Source organism: Ambystoma mexicanum, chromosome 3q (assembly GCF_040938575.1).
Source record: "Ambystoma mexicanum isolate Mex_15411 chromosome 3q, UKY_AmexF1_1, whole genome shotgun sequence".
Lineage (NCBI taxonomy): Eukaryota > Metazoa > Chordata > Amphibia > Caudata > Ambystomatidae > Ambystoma > Ambystoma mexicanum.
Genome location: NC_090926.1, coordinates 218,416,674 through 218,437,757, shown reverse-complemented (window position 1 = coordinate 218,437,757; position 21,084 = coordinate 218,416,674). Strand labels below are relative to the sequence as shown.

General features: G+C 46.3%; 1 protein-coding gene across 1 annotated transcript in view; it reads right to left on the bottom strand.

Moving 5' to 3' along the window:
- Positions 1 to 21,084, bottom strand: part of LOC138582341 (zinc finger E-box-binding homeobox 2-like) — a 363,618-nt gene that overhangs the window by 194,285 nt on the left and 148,249 nt on the right. The gene's annotated exons all lie outside the window — the stretch shown is intronic.

The window sequence follows — 21,084 nt, the reverse complement described above, 5'->3', positions numbered from 1 at the left end:
TGCCTACCTGGAAGTCGCCCACATGACCTTCGGAGGGCCGCAGAGCCCAGTGCTGTTGGCTGTCTCTGTCATTGTTTACATGGATCCGCTTCACATCCGATTTTACAACATGGCTCCCACTTGCAGGCAGGCTGCTTTCAGCCAAACTCACCTGCCAGCTCAGCAGGCTTTAGGGCGGTGGCATTCAAACTTCTTATACTGGGACCCCGTCTTGAGCAAACCTTTTGTTTCCGCCCCTTCCCGCCACCCCCACAAGTTATAGCTGCTTCTATTTTCTATTACATTCTTAGATTTTCTATTAAATGTAGTAAATGTAATATGTAATCCCGTTTGAAAGAGCCTCCTACCCGACCCCCGGACATCCTTCAGGCCCCCAAGGGAGGGCTAGCCCTACAGTTTGAAGACCCCTGGGGCTGTCAGCACATCAAAGGATGCAGTGAAGGCAGAGATTACGCTACAAGGCCCAGATGAGCCCCCACACCCCCACCCCTCCTCTCTGTCACTTGAATGGCCCTGGGTCTATGGGGGCCTTCCCCAACTTCACCTCCAAGAAAGTTAGAAATTTAGGAGTGAGTTGTGACACCAAACATTCCTACGAACGTCATGTAAATCTTTTCCTACAACCGCTTGTATCACCCAAACCTTCATCTAAAGTTCCCACTGCTGCTAAGTGGCCCCTGAGTCGCTCCAGCATTCACGGTGGAAATGTCCTGCCTGGATTTTTGAAAAAAGTATTTAAACGACTGGCAGCAAGTTGCAGAGAGTACAAAACTGTGCTTTGCTCCTGATGCTTGTCATATGAAATAGCACCCACATTTTATAATTTTATTTTTCTTCTAGGCCAATTTGTGCTAAAGTGCTTTACACAATTTAATGAAATGGTACATAAAATGATATGATGACTAAAATTCACAGAAAGAGAGAAAAAGCCAGATCAAAGAATAGAAGCAAACCATGCCCCAAGAAAATGATATGACGAGCCAAACCATAGACCATGACGAAAGACTAGCAAATCAAATAAACACGCGTGACAACAGTAAGCCACCTCACACACCAACCCTAGATGACAAATGGGCTGAGAGGCCATACCTCCACATTTTAAAAATACAAACAGTCCATGACAAATCAAGTCAAAATAACCCGGAGAGGCTAAAGTATCAGGATGATGCAAAAACGATGCAGGTACTGAGGCACAGCCCACAGAAGCCACCATTCATCAAGAAATAGTCACTCATCTAAACAGGCATCGATGAGGAGCACCAACATTGCAGAAGACCCCCACCAGGGGTCCCCAACTCCAAAGGAAATAGTACTAGCAACACTAAGTCCTGGGTTAGCCCTGGGTTAGTTCCCAGGTCGCACCCAGGCTGCCGCGCTCTCTCAGCATCACTGCGACAGAGGCTCACTGGGCCCCTTTCAGCCCAGACTGCAGGCATAATACAGCTACAGTCGGCCGCTCTCTCAATGGCTCTGCAACTCTTGGGAGGCCGTCACGTTCTGCAGTGTTCCTCAGCAGCTCCCGGGCAGGGATAGCACGGCCACCCACCCTTGTGGCTCATCCGGACCACAAACTCTACCTGCCAGCATCCACAGGCTCCTATGAGACATCTGGACAAGCGTGTTCCTGCGGCATCGAAGAAACAGAACTGCCGCCCCACCTATCAGCAGAAGGACTCTTCCTGGTGTACAAGACTGTATATGGGACCGCCCAGAGATCTTTGCACCACAATCAGTCCGCCAGACCGCTCAGGTTTGATTATCTCAATAATGTCTCCATAAACGAAGAGGCGTTGAAATGCTTTGTAGGTTACGGATCTCCACATGGTGACCTTAAAGGATGGGGACAATTTGCTTACCCTTGGCAGTCATTCAGAATCAGCATTAAACATCCTACCCTCAAAGATTGGCAAACGTATCATTCCTTTATTGAGTACAGAGATAAGAGACTTGCATACCCCATCGCTGCCAACTGGAGTAGTTCTGTCACAGTGGAGGAGAGCAGTGTTGTGTCCTCTCCTAAATCCTAAAAAAACCCACCTAAGTCTCAAATGATCCGATTAGTCTGATACTACAGCTGTCAGGTAGCAACAAAACATCTGAGCCCATTGGTTAATAAAAACCGTTCTGGCCCCAGAGCAAGGAAACCGATGGCGTGGTCGCCTGGGAGCATTTGTCTCTGTGGACCATCACACCAACATACTGGGTTTAGAATCCACATGGCCAGTGGTCCAGTACTTACTTGAGTGTTCTCATTCCTGTGAGGTTGCATGCAGTCTGTACACGCGGGCCCCTTTGCGCTCAGAAACTACACCACTATTGTGCAAATTAGCGCCATTGGTGTTGCCTTTAGTTCTTCATATCTACTTGTGAACCCTTGCACTAGGGATTAGACAGGCGGGCCTCTGTTTGTAAACTTTGCTAATGACACACACATCCTTGTGAAGTTATCTGGAAACAGCGATATGTTGTGGCTTGAAGTGATGAATGGCTTAACCGCTATAAGGATTTGGATGCTTTGCAAACATGTCAATACTAATGCCAAAAAGACTGAAGTGTCTGCAATCAAGGCAGCCATTGACCCGATGGGGCTTCCTATTTTGGCCCATGTATCCGGCACATGCTCAGATCCCACTCCTGTGTAAGGAACCTTGGCATCCCTTTGGACTTCAACCTTAGTCTCCTGCCACAAGGGATTAAATCGTACTTTTGCCAGATGGGGAAACTGTGACGTTTGCTGCCTTTTCTGTCTTCCCCCCATAGGGTTATGACAGTAACTGGCATTGTCTCCTTACGGGCCTATCCGTGGAAACAGATGACGGGTCTGAAGAGGCCAAAATGCGGCAGCTGAGCTCCTTCTAAAAATCAGGAATAAGATCATTCTTCACCCCGCCTGCCCTCCTTGCACTGGTTGCCCATCAATAAGAGGGTAGAGCTCAAGGCGACGTGTCTGGTGCGAACCTTCAAGTCTTACCCACTAAATCATTCTCTCCAGATACCTTAGATCCAACACAAGACATGTATCAGCAGAGGCGAAGCCTGGACTGTCTAACAAGTGGGGCATGAAGCTAACGTAGTTGGGCCCACCACAGCGACATTAACATCTCTAAATGCCCACACAGGGCTGCTGAGAGGGCAGTTACAGATTTTCGACGGGCCTTGCCCGCTCGGGTTCTCCCCTGTTTACGTCTCTATGGGCCTCATTACACGGAATGCGGTAAGGGTTTACAGGTACCGGTAAGGGCACCGGTACCATTAAACCCTGTCCGCCTTACTACGAGGTCCCTTTGCGGGACCCGACCTCAACGGCTGGTTTTACCAGCCATTAAGGAACGGGCCCGCAAAGGGACCTTGGTGCTAATTACGGTACCACAATTTGCAGTACCGTAATTAGCTCCTTCCCCATTCCCATTGAGCCCTATGGGGGCAAAAATGGGAATGGGGAAGTGCCTTGGTGAATGGGAAATTACCGCCCCCGCTCACCTTGGAGTAGGGCGGTAATTCCGCCATCCACCAAGGCGGACACAGTAAAATACCGGCGGCAACTATGGCGCTAATAGCGCCATGTTTACCGCATACCGTGTAAAGAGGCCCTATGTATCAGTCGTTCCCAAGACAATCAGAATCAGCGGCCCTTCCTTTTCACATCGGTCTCCCTCAAGTAGAACTCCTTGCTGTGCGACCAGAGGAAAGACAATGGCATCCTTCGCTTTCGTCAAAAGTTGAAGTCTTTACTCTTCAGAGAGACGTAATGCTACCGTCAAACAAACGATAGTACTGCCTCAATTCTCTCTATATTGCTATGCAATGCAAACTGTCTCCCGACTATGCCAATGGCTGACAAGACACACAAGGGTTAAAAACCTAGGGATTTTAAAACAGAACCTGAAATGTGCATTATATAAGTCGATGCGTATTCCTAACCATCTGTAAAACTTGCTCCTTCTCGCCTTACAGGCGCTGTGCTGTGATGACCTGGTCACGGGGCAAATAAAAGAACTCAAATAATTGACTATTTGAGTTTTTTCCCAGCATAAACTTGAATGGTCAGGGAATATATGTAGACACTCTTACACTGCCACTAACTGTCCTACTCCATATGCCTCATTATAAGTTTCCTGGTGCGGCGAGAAAATGGCCGGTAATTCTGTTACCACTGCTTTTTTTGGTAAGCATTACTTTTTTGGGCAGTAACGGAATTACCTGTTTTTACAGCAACACTGAACAAGTATGACCTTAAAGTGGACGATTTTCCGCCAGTATTATGCTGGAGGTAAATCCACCACTTTAAGGCCAAATCTTGATGCAATTACTATAGTGGAATTATTGCTCACAGTAATTCTGCCAAAATCCCCATGAAGCACTATGGACTCCAAAAATGGGGATTAACACGGCTTTACCACTACTTGTAATCCTGTGGTAAACCAGCCAAGGGACCAAGTGGCGGTAACAGTAAGCTAATTTGGAAGTCATTGGGCCTCATTACGGCTTTGGCGGTGTCCCTATAACCAATATACCCACCACTCATTTTACGAAGCTCACCGGAGCCATCAACCTGATGACTAGCCACCAGGCCTGGCAGGTCAAGGTTTATCCTTTGCAGTGCATTTTAGAGCACACACATCAGATGAGTGGCCTCTCCATGCTGGACTGGACTAGCCGATGTGGCGCATAGGCCATTGTTGAGGAAAGAGTCATGCACAGTGGAATTGCAGATGATGCTCACCGGTACACTGGTAAAGTGTACACTGCCAACCCATCTTGACAACCTGCTGCTGGCCTAAGTTTTGAACCTGAAGCTTCTTCTTCAGAAAGGACCAATATTTGTGCATTGTGATGGCCCTGGTCTGACAGCCGAGGACGCACGGTCAGGAGTGAGCAGACCCTATTGAACCTGCCCTTTTTTGCTGGACGCGTGGCTGATGTATCTTGAATGCACTGCAAACGAGCAGCAGAAGGTCTAGAAGTCGGAGGTAAAGAATGTTGCTGTAGGCCAGCGGGTGGGGGATATGATTGCGGCTCCCACTCCGACCGCATGTGGAAATTAAAAATATGAGCGGATTCATTGTAGTATTTTCAGCTGGAAAAGCCTGTTCAGGATTCTGTTCTGCACTGATCTGAGGAGTCAATGAGTCTTAGGAGTCAATGAGGGTTCACAGATTGTGAGGCAAGGCCCGGGTGAGGGTTCAGAAAAAGTTTGTTGCTGTGATTTGTTCTGCATTGCATGCCAGTTGCTCAACAATCTAATTAGCGTTGCATGTATGCTTTTCATAATGCAAAGTTCATATAGGGGGTGTTCCTATGTAGTGATTAATTAAGGAATGTTCAATTTTTCCAAAGCGAAAATGTGGAAATACCACACAAAAGAGGCCCAGGGTGCAGAGGACTACTGGGAGATCCCCATAGGCCAGTCCACCCTGACCAACACGTGCATTCATAAACCTGATCTGGAATTTTGGCGTGCATTTTTATAATTTTACTGACAATGCCCAATTTATTTTTAAAGCTGCGAGTCACTATAATTCACTCTAATTATCCAATTTAGGAATCATTGTAGCAATAACCAACTGCATGAGTGGGGACATGCTAACCCGTAATGTTTTAATAATGGAGATTGCAATTTAGGTCCCAAACCTGGTCATTGGCAGCAATCTCTTTGGCCCCCGGAACTAGCTACCGTCCTGAACAACCTCAAGTGGTGAAAAACGTGGGAGTTGTCATCGATTATTGTTTTTCTCTTTTTTATAAATCACATAGTTCAAAAAGGTTTCTGATATCTTCAAACTCAAGTTAATTTTTACTTTCTTAGAACAACAATAAAGAACCTCGGCAGGTATAGCATCAGTCCTCTCCAGGATAGGCTATCCAAGTGCTCTGTACCTTAGCCTACCTTGCTGGTGGCTCCTCGGCAGTATAGGGCTCCATTCCATTCCAGAATAGGCTATCCAAGTCTTCTGTACCTTGGTCTATCCTGCCGGCTGTTCCTCGGCAGATATAGTGGCAGTCCTCTCCAGGATAGGCTATCCAAGTGCTCTGTACCTTGGTCTACCTTGCTGGTGGCTCCTCGGCAGTATAGGGCTCCATTCCATTCCAGAATAGGCTATCCAAGTCTTCTTTACCTTGGTCTATCCTGCCGGCTGTTCCTCGGCAGATATAGTGGCAGTCCTCTCCAGGATAGGCTATCCAAGTGCTCTGTACCTTGGTCTACCTTGCTGGCTGTTCCTCGGCAGGTATAGCATCAGTCCTCTCCAGGATAGGCTATCCAAGTGCTCTGTACCTTGGTCTACCTTGCTGGCTGTTCCTCGGCAGGTATAGCATCAGTCCTCTCCAAGATAGGCTATCCAAGTGCTCTGTACCTTGGCCTACTTACTGCCGGTTACTCGGGAGGTATACCGCCAGTCCTGGCCAATAGTCCTCTCCAGGATAGGCTATCCAAGTGTTCTGTACTTTGGTCTATCTTGCTGGCTGTTCCTCGGCAGGTATAGCGCTAATCCTCTCCAGGATAGGCTATCCAAGTGCTCTGTACCTTGGTCTACCTTGCTGGTTGTTCCTCGGCAGGTATAGCGCCAGTTTTCTCCAGGAAAGGCTATCCAAGTGCTCTGTACCTTGCTCTACCTTGCTGGCTGTTCCTCGGCAGGTATAGAGCCAATCCTCTCCAGGATAGGCTATCCAAGTGCTCTGTACCTTGGTCTACCTTGCTGGCTGTTCCTCGGCAGGTACAGCACTAATCCTCTCCACCAGGATAGGCTATCCAAGTGCCCTATACCTTGGTCTACCTTGCTGGCTGTTCCTCTGCAGGTACAGTGCCAATTCTCTCCAGGATAGGCTATCCAAGTGCTCTGTACCTTGCTCTACCTTGCTGGCTGTTCCTCGGCAGGTATAGCACCAATCCTCTCCAGGTTAGGCTATCCAAGTGCTCTGTACCTTGGTCTACCTTGCTGGCTATTCCTCGGCAGGTATAGCGCCAATCCTCTCCAGGTTAGGCTATCCAAGTGCTCTGTACCTTGGCCTATCTTGCCGGCTGTTACTCTGCAGGTACAGTGCTAATCCTCTCCAGGTTAGGCTATCCAAGTGCCCTGTACCTTGGTCTACCTTGCTAGCTGTTCCTCTGCAGGTACAGCAACAATCCTCTCCAGGATAGGCTATCCAAGTGCTCTGTACCTTGGTCTACCTTGCTGGCTGTTCCTCGGCAGGTACAGCACTAATCCTCTCCACCAGGATAGGCTATCCAAGTGCCCTGTACCTTGGTCTACCTTGCTGGCTGTTCCTCTGCAGGTACAGTGCCAATTCTCTCCAGGATAGGCTATCCAAGTGCTCTGTACCTTGGTCTACCTTGCTGGCCGTTCCTCAGCAGGTATAGCGCCAATCCTCTCCAGGATAGGCTAGCCAAGTGCTCTGTACCTTGGTCTACTTTGCTGGCCATTCCTCTGCAGGTACAGCGCCAATCCTCTCCAGGATAGGTTATCAAAGTGCTCTGTACCTTGGTCTACCTAGCTGGCCGTTCCTCGGCAGGTATAGTGCCAATCCTCTCCAGGATAGGCTAGCCAAGTGCTCTGTACCTTGGTCTACCTTGCTGGCCGTTCCTCGGCAGGTATAGCGCCAATCCTCTCCAGGATAGGCTATCCAAGTGCTCTGTACCTTGGTCTACCTTGCTGGCCGTTCCTCGGCAGGTATAGCGCCAATCCTCTCCAGGATAGGCTAGCCAAGTGCTCTGTACCTTGGTCTACCTTGCTGGCCGTTCCTCGGCAGGTATAGCGCCAATCCTCTCCAGGATAGGCTATCCAAGTGCTCTCTACCTTGGTCTACCTTGCTGGCTGTTCCTCGGCAGGTATAGCGCCAGTTCTCTCCAGGATAGGCTATCCAAGTGCTCTGTACCTTGCTCTACCTTGCTGGCTGTTCCTCGGCAGGTATAGTGCCAATCCTCGCCAATCCTCTCTAGGTTAGGCTATCCAAGTGCCCTGTACCTTGGTCTACCTTGCTGGTTGTTCCTCAGCAGGTACAGCACTAATCCTCTCCAGGATAGGCTATCCAAGTGCCCTGTACCTTGGTCTACCTTGCTGGCTGTTCCTCTGCAGGTACAGCGCCAATCCTCTCCAGGATAGGCTATCCAAGTGCCCTGTACCTTGGTCTACCTTGCTGGCTGTTCCTCTGCAGGTACAGCGCCAATCCTCTCCAGGATAGGCTATCCAAGTGCTCTGTACCTTGGTCGACCTTTCTGGCCGTTCCTCGGCAGGTATAGCGCCAATCCTCTCCAGGATAGGCTATCCAAGTCCTCTGTACCTTGGTCTACCTTGCTGGCCGTTCCTCTGCAGGTACAGCGCCAATACTCTCCAGGATAGGCTATCCAAGTCCTCTGTACCTTGGTCTTCCTTGCTGGCCGTTCCTCGGCAGGTATAGCGCCAATCCTCTCCAGGATAGGCTAGCCAAGTGCTCTGTACCTTGGTCTACCTTGCTGGCCGTTCCTCGGCAGGTATAGCGCCAATCCTCTCCAGGACAGGCTAGCCAAGTCCTCTGTACCTTGGTCTACCTTGCTGGCCGTTCCTCGGCAGGTATAGCGCCAATCCTCTCCAGGATAGGCTAGCCAAGTGCTCTGTACCTTGGTCTACCTTGCTGGCTGTTCCTCTGCAGGTACAACGCCAATCCTCTCCAGGATAGGCCAAGTGCTCTGTACCTTGGTCTACCTTGCTGGCTGTTCCTCGGCAGGTATAGCACCAATCCTCTCCAGGATAGGCTATCCAAGTGCCCTGTACATTGGTCTACCTTGCTGGCTGTTCCTCGGCAGGTACAGCGCAAGTCCTCTTCAGGATAGGCTATCCAAGTGCCCTGTACCTTGGTCTACCTTGCTGGCTGTTCCTCGGCAGGTATAGCGCCAGTCCTCTCCAGGATAGGCTAGCCAAGTACCCTGTACCTTGGTCTACCTTGCTGGCTGTTCCTCGGCAGCTATAGAGCCAATCCTCTTCAGGATAGGCTATCCAAGTGCTCTGTACCTTGGTCTATCTTGCTGGCTGTTCCTCTGCATGTACTGCGCCAATCCTCTCCAGGATAGGCTATCCAAGTGCTCTGTACCTTCGTCTACCTTGCTGGCTGTTCCTCTGCAGATACAGTGCCAGTCCTCTCCAGGATAGGCTATCCAAGTGCCCTGGACCTTGGTCTATCTTGCTGGCTGTTCCTCTGCAGTACTGCGCCAATCCTCTCCAGGATAGGCTATCCACGTGCTCTGTACCTTGGTCTACCTTGCTGGCTGTTCCTCTGCAGGTACAGTGCCAGTCCTCTCCAGGATAGGCTATCCAAGTGCCCTGGACCTTGGTCTACCTTGCTGGCTGTTCCTCTGCAGGTACAGTGACAGCCCTCTCCAGGATAGGCTATCCAAGTGCCCTGTACCTTGGTCTACCTTGCCGGCTGTTGTCGCGATTATCACATCTACAGAATGCAGCTGCTCGGGCCATTACCATTGGGAACCCATTACTCCAGCACTCAAGCCCTGGCCAACGCACTCCTGCAATGTGCCCCCCATGAGAACACTTTGGGCCACTTCCTTTGTGTTGCTGGTCACCCGCATATGTAAGAAAGTTCACACTGGTGGTCCGTCTTTTATCTACCTAGAACCGAGTTTTTGGGCAACGTTCCCTCAAAATTTGAAGAACTATCTCTCTTTCTGACCTTCAAAAAGAAATTTAAAATGCATGTGTTCTATTTTCCCAATCCTACACAGAAATCGCGCTGAATGTCCACTTGGGGCAATAGAGCACTTTACACAATCATACATAGCATAGCATGAGGTGTTCTTTTTTCTTCATTAGGACCGATGGAGCCTTTCCTGTTGCCGTGCATGGTTTGTGTTACTGAAAGTTCTCATATGTGCATCCTTCTTTCAGTTCCCAGATCGGGACATTTCAATGGGAAGTTGCCACTCAGAGAGTCAGCACCCTGAACAAAATAGCCATCCCTGATTTGCAAAAGCTATGCTTGTGTCCTGAGGCACAAACTATTTCTCCGTCCCTCATACCCCAGATGCCTTAACTATTTTCCCTTGACTGTGTTCGTGCAATTTCTCTTACATTCGTAAAGGTTTATTTTTTTCAGCTTTGTTCAAAATGAGTCTTAAACTGCGCCCACATTTTAAACACTGAAATGAGCTGCGGTCCCGATGCCACCATAGCAGGATATATTGTATGCCTAAACTATGAGCCATGGGATTGTCATGTTGTATCAGTGCAGAAGAAATAGCACCGTTTTCAAAATGCGTATTTTTGGTCCTTCTCCGGCACCTTGTTTTTGATATGTTCTCTTTGCCTTGATTCTTGGAAAGCCCGTTAGAACATAGATTCACGTTCATATTAACCACACTGTGCATGGCCAGGAAAGGGCTCGCTGCATTGCAAAAGAATGGGCTGAATAACCGGGCGCAACATAAAATCTAGGGCTATGTTTGCCCCCTCTCGCCCGGGATAGTGGGGATATGCTGGCAGAGCTTCATAGCATTGGGCTCCTTGATATCAGCACTTAGAATAAAAAAGACCCCATCATAGGAAGAATGAAAAAGGAATGGGTAAAACAGGTGCTGACAATCACAGGCAATATTAAATAATGAATTGTCGGGCGTTCATACTGCGCCGAATCCCTACCGTAGTGCTCTCAAAGGGCGTATGCTTGTTCGATTATTAGGCGCAGTGTGTCCCTGGCAAGGGCTCGGAAGACCTAGTCTGCCGGAGGAAAACGAAAATCAGTGGGATATACAAGACAAGGTAGAGAAGTGAGAGTAGTAAGGATAGAACGAATTAACACTGACGTTTAGTAAAGAATCCTACTCTTCGCTGAGAAAGGCCTACAACTGCAACGTTTGTGTTGAAAAACTTCAACTTCCTTAACAACGGAAAGAAGGCTAAGAAGTGATTCTCCTAAAATAGCAGAAAAGAAAGAAAGAAAGGAAGAAAGGAAGAAAGAAAGAAAGAAAGAAAGAAAGAAAGAAAGAAAGAAAGAAAGAAAGAAAGGAAGAAAGAAAGAAAGAAAGAAAGAAGGAGAATGTGTTCTGATAAAACAAGAACAGTGCGCCTGCTGCCATCAGATGTATGGGGTCCAGGAGGAGCAGGACACATTCCTACACTTTGGGCCCCGGCAGTCAAGCTGGGAGAAAGATTTTGCACACATACTTCAGCCTCCATGTAGGCACAATCAGCAGAATCTTTACAAGAAAAATATATTCTGCCCTGAGAAAGCGCTAGTAACTTGAAACACGTGTTGGTTCTGGCATAAAAATAGCATACGTGCACCAACTCCAATCTGGTTCAATGCATTGGGCCTATTATATCCATAATGAACGCTAAAAATAGTGCAGGCTTAGAACTCGTGAGTTGTGTTCTCTGCCCTCTCAGAACTGCCAGAGAGTGGGCGTTGGGAAAGTATGCCCACCCTAACAGACTCCGCCAAGCAACCCTTGGACCGATCATTTGGAGTTGGTCTCTGCTTTCCATGCATAGGTTACATGTAAGTGCCTTTTAGTGCTGCTCCATCTTGGTGGTGCCCCAGAACTCACCCTTAAGAAGCTCTCTCGTGCACCTCACCTTGTTTCCAGTGGATGAGTGCACAGCCCTCCCTTGATTGATGTGTACGCCGAGGACGTGCGGTGTGCTGAATGCAGCCTCCCAATCGGCTCCAATGCCACTGGGCGTCCATCAAGGTACAGGACACCCGTGAAGGTTTCATGGAGCGCGTCGTCTGCATATGGCCTCTGAATTGGTTGCATCTGCTAATTATTTATACAATGTGGGATTCTTGTTTTCAAAATCTAAAAATTGCTCTTAAAAGCTCATATACTTTCAAATCTGTGTACTCATTTTGTCATCCAATAAGCGTGGCCACTACTCACAATGTAGAGTATTCTCTGTTGGGTTCAGACAGCGACAAATAGCCTTTTTGCCAAACCGAGGTACAGAACTCATCCTTTGCCAAGACACCCAGTTGAAATGTTTCCTCGAGCATCACAATTGCCACCTTTCAGAGAAGGTCAGGTGCCGTAAAACCAGTGTGGCGGTGATGGGTGCAGTATAACTATCGGACATCAATGACATGTTCCCAACCTCTATCACTGCGGCCAATGGGCTTCCGCCACTGCTTGCAATGTACACGTGAAGTGCTTTTTAGTGAGTTCTGAGAGAACTCAGAACGAAACTATCTTATCACTTCACTTCCGTGCAGCAGAGAGTGCAGATTTTCGGGAAATTGACATTTGAATATTATCTGAAAATACTGTGCTACTTCTGTCTTTCAAAAGAATTCAGATTTTGTTGATTAGAATCATTTTCAAAAAGCACTCACCTATCGCAGCAAACATGTTCAGATCAACATTCAGAACGGGCTGTTTCCTGCTCAAAACCCTCTCCATTAAAACAGGCATCAAGGTTAACCCCATTTAGTCCCATGTAGGGTTTGAGTGCAAAGGTATACACGTGTCTGTACCTGTCGCGCTTTCCTGGAAAGTTCACATCGTCCTTCGGAGAGTCTGCTAGGTTTCACTGCTGCAGCGCTTACCGGGCCTGGCAATACAGCGGTAGGCGCACGCAGGACACAGCACCCACAAACAAAGTGTTGCAAGCGAAAGAGCACACGGGTGTACTTTCTGTTTTGAGTCACAGGCAAAACTTGACAGGGCCACCTCCCACACTGATGGTGTGAGAGGCACAGTGCCTTCGCACCTCAGCAGAGAGGGGGTGGGGGTGGCTGGGCAGACCTGCTGGCCTGCACGAGCCCGTGACGCCACCTCAACTCCCCTCTGCAAGTAGCTTGTTCGTCACACGTTCATCAGATGGAGTGTGATTAAGAAATAGAACATGGCACGCGATTGTCTTCTAGGCTGGAAGGCATGGGCCAATCAATCGATATTCCTCACCTGGGATTACCCAGAAGCTCCCCTGGGGACACTGCGAAAAAGCTCCCTGCAGTTCTTTCTGATTGATGCCTTGTAAGACACATTTTAGGTGGCTTGGCATTTTTCTGCGGTTCTTAAAATAGGGCAGTGAGAGGCAGGGGGTGATCTGCTAGAGAAGAACCCAACGTGGATTCCTAGGGTGAATGCTGGGCTCTTGGCCGGATCCCCTTTCTTCTCTCTGCCTTGGAAGCAGATGGCAGAACCCCTTGCAAGAAAATCAACTCCACAGTCTCGGGCGTCCTGTAAGCGGAGATGGTCCGGAAGACATATGGCCAAGGCAGCAGCCAGGACCGCAGCCACACCCCACCTGCATGTATCAGGGGCTGCTGTGAAAAATATGATGGGTGTTTTTTTCTGACATAGTGTATGTATTCAGCTCATTTGAATTTGCAGAATAAGTCAACATGATTACATAGTTGGGCCCTATGGGCCTCATTACGGGGTTGCTGGAAAACCTGGCGGTAGCCGGCGGGTTACCGGCAACCCTGTAACACCATTTCTGCCACCGGACTTCCCTAGTGCCAGTGCTACTGGCCGGACTTCCCTAGTGCCACCGGAACATTACGGCTGGCAGTGGAAACAGTAAATCCACATTTCCATGGAGTCCGCTAGGACATGGGGACATGGAAGGACCAGCACTGTGCTTCCATGACAACCATGCCGGTAGGGGCCTGAAAACCCAGCAGGTCAGGCCTGCCAGGGGATCTGTGGCCCCTACCGTCATCGTTGTAATATGGCGGTCCGGAAAGGGTGCCAGTACGTTTTTACCAGTACCCTTATTTTCGCACCGTCATACTCGGAATGAGGGCCAAATGTGTGGTTTGGTTCGTTGTTTTGGTGTAGTGAAGTGCACGTGGTTTGTTGTGCTGTAGAGGTATGGACTTGTTTAGTTCAGAGTTTGAGAGGGGTATGCACAAGGGTGAGTTTTTTAGTAGGGCTTGTTAGTCGCAGTACCCTTTCCTTCCCCCAGCTGTTTTGACTAACTGTGCCCAGATCCCTTCCCCTGTCGTACATTCTGGTGCGCTGTAATCACCACCCCTGTGCTGTATGCAGAAGTGGGGTTTTTTAGTAGGGTTATTCTTGTGCTTATAAGCTTCTATGCACTATCACGTTGGGTGATAAGAGAAATGAGTACTAGGCAGATAAGTGATTCCTTCAGAAACCATGGATATGACGAAATATCGAAACCCAGTTCCACAGTGGACAACATCAGAGCTGGAAAAGCTAAGTACACTCGCGTAGAGAGGGCCCCTACACCCCTGTAGTGCGGGGGCCCGCCAGTGCATGTCGTGGGAGGGGGACCCCATGGGGGAAAAAATGAAAACAAAATGCTCACACAAAAAATGAAATCGTTTCTTTTTGAGGTCACTCTGCCTTCATAAAGATATAATTTCTTTTTGAAGTCTGAGGGCTGCCCCCACCCCATGACATGGAAGCCTCCAGACTGGAGGCCTCCATGTCATGGGGTGGGGGAGTTCTATGATTTAGAAAAGAAACTGTTTCTTTTTTAAGTCACTCTGCCTTCATAACAAAATAATTTCTGTTATGGTTCGGTCCTTTAACGCTTTAACGGAAATAATTTCTGTAGGAATTCAGAGTGACTTCAAAAAGAAACCATTTCTTTTGGAAGTAAGAGGGCTCCCCTCCACCCCATGGCATGGAGGCCTCAAGATCCCCTGCAGATGACGGGAACAAGCGTTCCTGGCTGCTGCAGGGATCTGAAGGCCTTGTTCCCTGGACCAACGTATTGAAGGTAAGAAAATGTATTTTCTTTAAATGTGTGCGCGTGCATGTATGTGGGTGTATATATATATATATATATATATATATACATATAAAAGAGAAGAAGTGGGTTAATGCACAGTCCGAGATATTGGATGCACTGTATACAAAACACCAAAACATTGCCCAAGCACTCTAGATCAAGCTGTATTCTAAAAATCATTTTATTGAATCAAAAAAGTGCATAGTTCATAAGTAACATACATGTTACCAAAAATTAGGCAGACCAGGTGTACTGCAGCACTCACCCACAGCGGGTGGAAACCGCCACACATTCCGCTCGACTCGCGAGCTTCCTCAGGCTTGTAAGTATTCAGTGCATTTGTTTGTTTGTGTGTTTATAGCTTTCGTGAGGCTAGAGATTGGCTCCACCCTGCTGGGCAGTGCATATCACGTGTATACCGCGATGTAAGAATCATCTTTCGACTCTATCGCCCCTGTGAATAACAGACCCGCCATCTTATAGTGTGTAATAGCACTCCAAGTTTCTTTAATTTAACATAGAATAGCTTTCAATTATAAAGCTAATGAAATGCATGCAATCTGCCACACAGGCTTTTGCCAGCCATTTCGCCTCACTGAAACATATCTTTCTAAAAGTAAACACGGTCTTAAAGCACCAGTGCGCTGATCTAATAGTTGTTGCCGTACTGTGTCAGGATCAATATTCCCATTCTATACAGCAAAAGTCCACACTGTGGGTGAAGTGCATATGAAGGAGTCCAGCAGATGTTCACTCCAAATATATTATAATGAAGCACATGTCTAGAGGTATATCATAGTGTTTGCAGTTATTTCACATGCTGGCAAATACTCCATTATTTACGTTGCTGTGTTTGTTCAACTACTATGTTGTAAAGCGACAGTTCGTAACCTCATTCAAGTATTGATTAGTTGGCACATCATCTAATGCGACATTTATCAATTACATAGGTTATTAAAAATGTAAGTTATGGAGTCCCAGTAATATACAAAAACAGCAAAATTTAAACCCTCTTATTCTAAAAAGAAGTGCCTTATAGATTGATAAAAGGAGAAAGGAGGGAATCGCAGTATGTTGCATTTAACATTTGATAAAGTGCAAGTGCATATATTTCATAAATAGCAATTTCACCTAAAATCGCAACAGAATATATTATCTAATGCAACACTTAAAGAGCTAGTGCTTCTGTGCAACATTGCCACATATTCCTTCTATGCATGTTCTGTGCAAAATAGCATAATGTGGTATTACTGTCTAGATGACAACAATGAAAAAATAAAACTAATAAAATTTACAGATTGAAAACACGATATAACAATTAATGATCAGCAATGTCCAAGATGCAAATGACTGATGCAAAGCATTCTAGCTATGCAAAACGTTATAAAGTGCAATAGTGCCTACAAGGTCTAAAGTGCAAATGCACCCGTGTACTAATACCTGTTGCTCCAAATGTATACTTGGGAGTTACATCATGATCCATAGTGACCAGGTGCCTTAATAAATCTCTTATTCCCAACAAAGTGCACAGTGCAAAGAAACTAGTCAATTTTAGAATCTCAAATGGCATTCCATAGATCGTTATTTCCTGATGGACATCCTGCACACTACTAATCCATGAAAAAATATGTGTAACGGCAAAGAATCTATCTTCTAATAAGCTAAACCAGAATGAGTGAAGAAAAGGTGTATATGTATATATATATATATATATACACACACACACACCAACAAGAAAATATATGGAGGTCAAAACGTTCAAAACTCAATTATTCAGAAACCTCATTAAATAATATCATATAATATTGAACTCACAAATGGGGCACCTCTATGTCATTCAAAACTTTCACGCTGTTACTGCTATGAATGTTCATATAGTTCTCATTCATGTGGAAAGACATATAACTCTGGGTCGATGTTGAGGCCTTTTGGTTTCAAAGTGTCATATTTACAAATTAGTTTAGCTTCCAGCTGGCGCAACTTCAGCTCTCTATTATCAAGCCTCTTGTGTTGCGGCACATGTGCCAGTCCCAAAAAGGTCATGTCTTTTACATTGTTCCCATGTCTCTCTGCAAAATGAAGTGTCAGTGGATATGTTTGATCACCATTTTTAATGGCCCTGCAATGTTGTAAAATCCTTAGTTTTAAGGGGCCTATTGTTTAGCCTATATAGTGTAGCCCACAACTGCATGTTATCACATGAACCATAAATGTGGTAATGCATGTTATTCTGTGTTTCTATTTCCATCATTCTCCTTCTACACTAGAGAATGGATTCTCAGAGATAAGATTGCACATTTTGCAATTACCACATTTGTAAAAACCAATATTCTTATTGTTATCATGAAGCCAACTCTGTTGTTCAATATTGGTCACAACCATGCTAGGGGCTAGAATATTTTTCAGTGTGGGGGCTTTTCGAAATGTGACACTAGACCGCAAATCCAAAACCTTGCACAGATCTCTTATCTGTTGTTAAGATTTTCCAATGTCTGTGCATTATTTCTCTAATTTTCCGTGCTTGATGGTTGAAGCCTGTGATAAATCTAATAGTTTCATCTTTGGGTTTCTTTTTGGATTTGAACAAATCACTTCTCAATAGTTGGTCAGCTTTGCCAAAACATTCACAAACCTTTTGCCAATATTTTTGGCTTCTGCTTGGAAATCCTCATCTGTGCTACAGACACGCTTTGCTCTCAAAAATTCACCATACGGTATCGATCTCTTGAGTGCTATTGGTGGTGACTAAAAGCATGAAGAGTGGAGTTGGAACTTGTTTCTTTTCTATACAGGGTAGATGTGAATGTGTTATTATTAATTCTAAACTGAACATCCAAGAACACCAGCTCTCTTATACTGATAGTACTAGTCAGTTCAAGATTGAATGAATTAGAATTGAGAATAGAAATGTACCTTTCCAACTCCATTTCAGTACCATCCCATGTTAGGAAGAGATCATCGATAAATCAATGCCACATAATAATGAGTTTAGTGAACTCTTCCAGATCTTCATTCCAGGCCACTGTAGTCTCCCACCACCCCATGTATAAATTAGCATATGTGGGTGCCATGCATGAACTCCTGGCGGTACCCTGGCCTTGTCTGTAGATACTGTTTTCATACAGGAAGTAGTTATGTTCCAAGCAGAATTTGAGCATGTCCAGAAGCATATGATTATGTTGGTTATAGCTGACAGATCTACTGCTTAGAAAATGTCTACAAGCTTCTAGCCCATATTGGTGGTGTATTGACGTATATGGTGAAACCACGTCTAGAGAGACCAAAATGAAATTGGATTCCCAATTTACATTACTCAATTTCAAAAGAAGATCTGAAGTATCTCGTATATAAGAGCTCAGCCTCAGCACAAATGGTTGTAGGAGGTAGTCTAGGAATCTCAATGTATTTTCTAAAAGACTCCTAATAGAGGACACAATTGGGCTTACATGGGGGTCTATGAGACTCTTATGTATTTTGGGGTTAAAATATATAAGAGGTGTAATACGATGAGTTTTTTTCAAATAGAAATATTCATTTTCATTTATGAGGTCTAATTCACACCAGTTGTGTAATAGTGTAAAGTATTCCTGATTGGTAGTGTCAAGGATAGATTTGTCAACCTTTTCATAGCAAGATATGTTTCCCAATTGCCTAATCGCTTCCTTAGTGTAGCAACTGCTGTCCATAACCACTGTACTGCCACCTTTATCGGATGGTCGGTTAACAATCGTGTGGTCATTTTTCAGTTTTTCTAGGGCACCAAACTGTTCAGTATTCAAATTTCTCGATTTCATCACTATGTTCATTGGCAGACTTTTCAAATCCTTGACCACCAATTTCTCAAAGATCTCAATCGGACTACATTCAATGTTAGGGCAGAAAATAGACTTATAATTTAATGTGCATGAATGAGTGCTGCATGGGTGTGCCTGTGTGAGTGTATGGTGAAAGGGTACACACTTAAATTTATGGGTGGCTGGGTGTGCACATATGGTGAATGGTGTGTGTGCTTGCATTCAGGGACGCAACAAAAACTACGTTTTGGGGGCCCTTCAAATGTTGGGAGAGGTGCTAACTTCAAGGGCGGTGTGGGAGGGGCACATTTATTTGTGTGGGGCATCTAACTTCTTTCCGAATTCTAATGAGACTATGCTAGTGCACCTTCAATGTTCCAATCTGTTAAACTCTCACCTTTAAGTCTGAAAGCATCTGCTTATGGACTGCTGTGAGAATGAGCGGTCCCACGACCCCTCTCTACTCTTCGAATCACTCCCCTGGTATGCAAGTAGTAAACCCAAATCACGATTTCAATTGCCTAAAACATTAAGCATTTGAACGCAGTTACCAACAGTGTAAAACTTCATGTTAGTAATTGCCGGGCCTTTGTTAACAGGGAAACCCAGGCACCGTTTAACATCTGTGTCCTGTTCTGTCTGGCAATGGCTCTGTAGGTCAGCCAGGTTAAGTCAACATAGCCCAAAATTTCAGTGGGGAATGGCTGAAGCCCAGTCAGCTCAATGGTGTTGCGCCACTGCTTGTGTTTAATGCCTTGATTACTTATTGCCAATCTCCATTACTCCTAGCCCTATTCTTCCTCATCCGAGTACTTGTGTATGATATGGAGGTAATTTCGGACTTAGTTACATGTAATCTTCATTACTCCTAGTCACACTCTTCCTCATCACAGTACGTACCTATGAGGCAAGGTGGTACACGGAAGAGGGACACAGATGTAATTCTGTGCTAAGGATCTAATTTTGGGGGATGGGACAGTGGCTGGGACAGTGGTTGAGAGGGAGAGGGGATGAGTGGGCCGGTGGGATCGGGTGGGAGTTTGCAATTAATTCTAATGGGCATCACTGTTCAGGCTAAGCAGGCATGATATGTGGTAAAAGTTGTCAGAGAGCCAATTTGGTGCAGCCTGTCTAGTCATTTCTTAGCTTGCCTTACTTTTGTAAACTGAGCATCTCTGATAAAGCAGTCCTACTCAGTGTAATTACCTGGCTAGACTGGCATTTGAGTGCTGCCAGCCCAGCCATTTCTTAATGCAGCATTGCATATTTTTCTGGGCATCTGTGATAAAATAACCATGATAAGTGTTATTGCTTCAACTGACATTTTGGTGCAACAAGTCTAGGTATGTCTAAATGTGGCCTGGCATGCTTTATTGTAATATGTCATTACGTGGCTAGACTGGTGTACATTGTGCAGCCAGTTGGACATGTTTTCATTGTGGCATGGCATTTTTAATTGCAAAGCATTAAAATAATGAAAGCATTAATGTTCCTGTGCACTGTTGGTGACTTGCATGTATTGGATTTTTGAATTGGTGTTACCCGACAAAACAATTGCAAAATGCTCTGGCATTTTAGCCAATTTTTCTCAGACAATGGGCCTCATTACAAGTTTGCCGGTCCGGGAACTATGGTACCGGTAAGCTTGCCACTACCGTAGTTCCCGGACTGGCAAACTCTGAGTTGTGCTCGCAGGTGCCTTTCTGCCTGCCAGGTCGCACCTGGCGGGCAGAGCGGCACCCGCGAGCACAGCATGCGGCATGCACCAGCACCATTCACGAATGGTGCCGGTGCATGCGACTTTCTCATTTCCATTGAGCCCTATAGGGCTCAAATGGGAATGGGGAAGAATGTTTTCCAGCGCCCTGGAATGGGGAATTGCCAGGTCCTCTGGGGTTGTAATACCCCGGTAATTGCCCATTCCAGGGCATTGGAAAAAAAAGACTCCGACGGCAGCTGTACCTGTATTACAGGCACAGCTGTCCGCCAGTGTCGTAATGAGGCCCTATGTGCTGTATAATGCATTAAAACACATATTTATATATTCCTCCTAATGCAGTAAGTGGTGTAATGTAGGCCGGCCAAGAGTGTAGCGCGACCCATGATTTGTTTCCAAGTTGGGGATGAAGGCACCCCTAAAGCATGGCTCACAGGTGGGCCCCCAATTTTTGTGCTGTGCCACTGGCTAAATACTATTGAGCTGGGTATTAATAACATCTATTAGTGCAGCCCTTAAAGCTGAGGGGTGCAACCTGACTCCTATGATACAACACCGTTGACTATGCTGGCTAGCACTGGTGGGAGTTGTAGTCCAAAACATCTGGAGAACCAATAGTTGCAGACCCCTGCCCTGGAGTTCATTCTTTTCACTTTAGAAGTAGTTTGTTAGATCAGGCCTGGCCACTTCTGACAGGCTGCTCACCTTGTTCAGGAGGCTTCTCTTTTCAATCCCTGTTTGCCTTGGCCTGGCCAGAGCCTTGCTCTCCTCTGGTATGTTTGCAGAACAGGTAGCAGCAAAGGGTGAAATCACTGAACCCGGCTGTGACCAATCTGTGCCGCCAATAGATGGGGGCAACAGCAAGCTGCCCAATAAGGACTGTAAT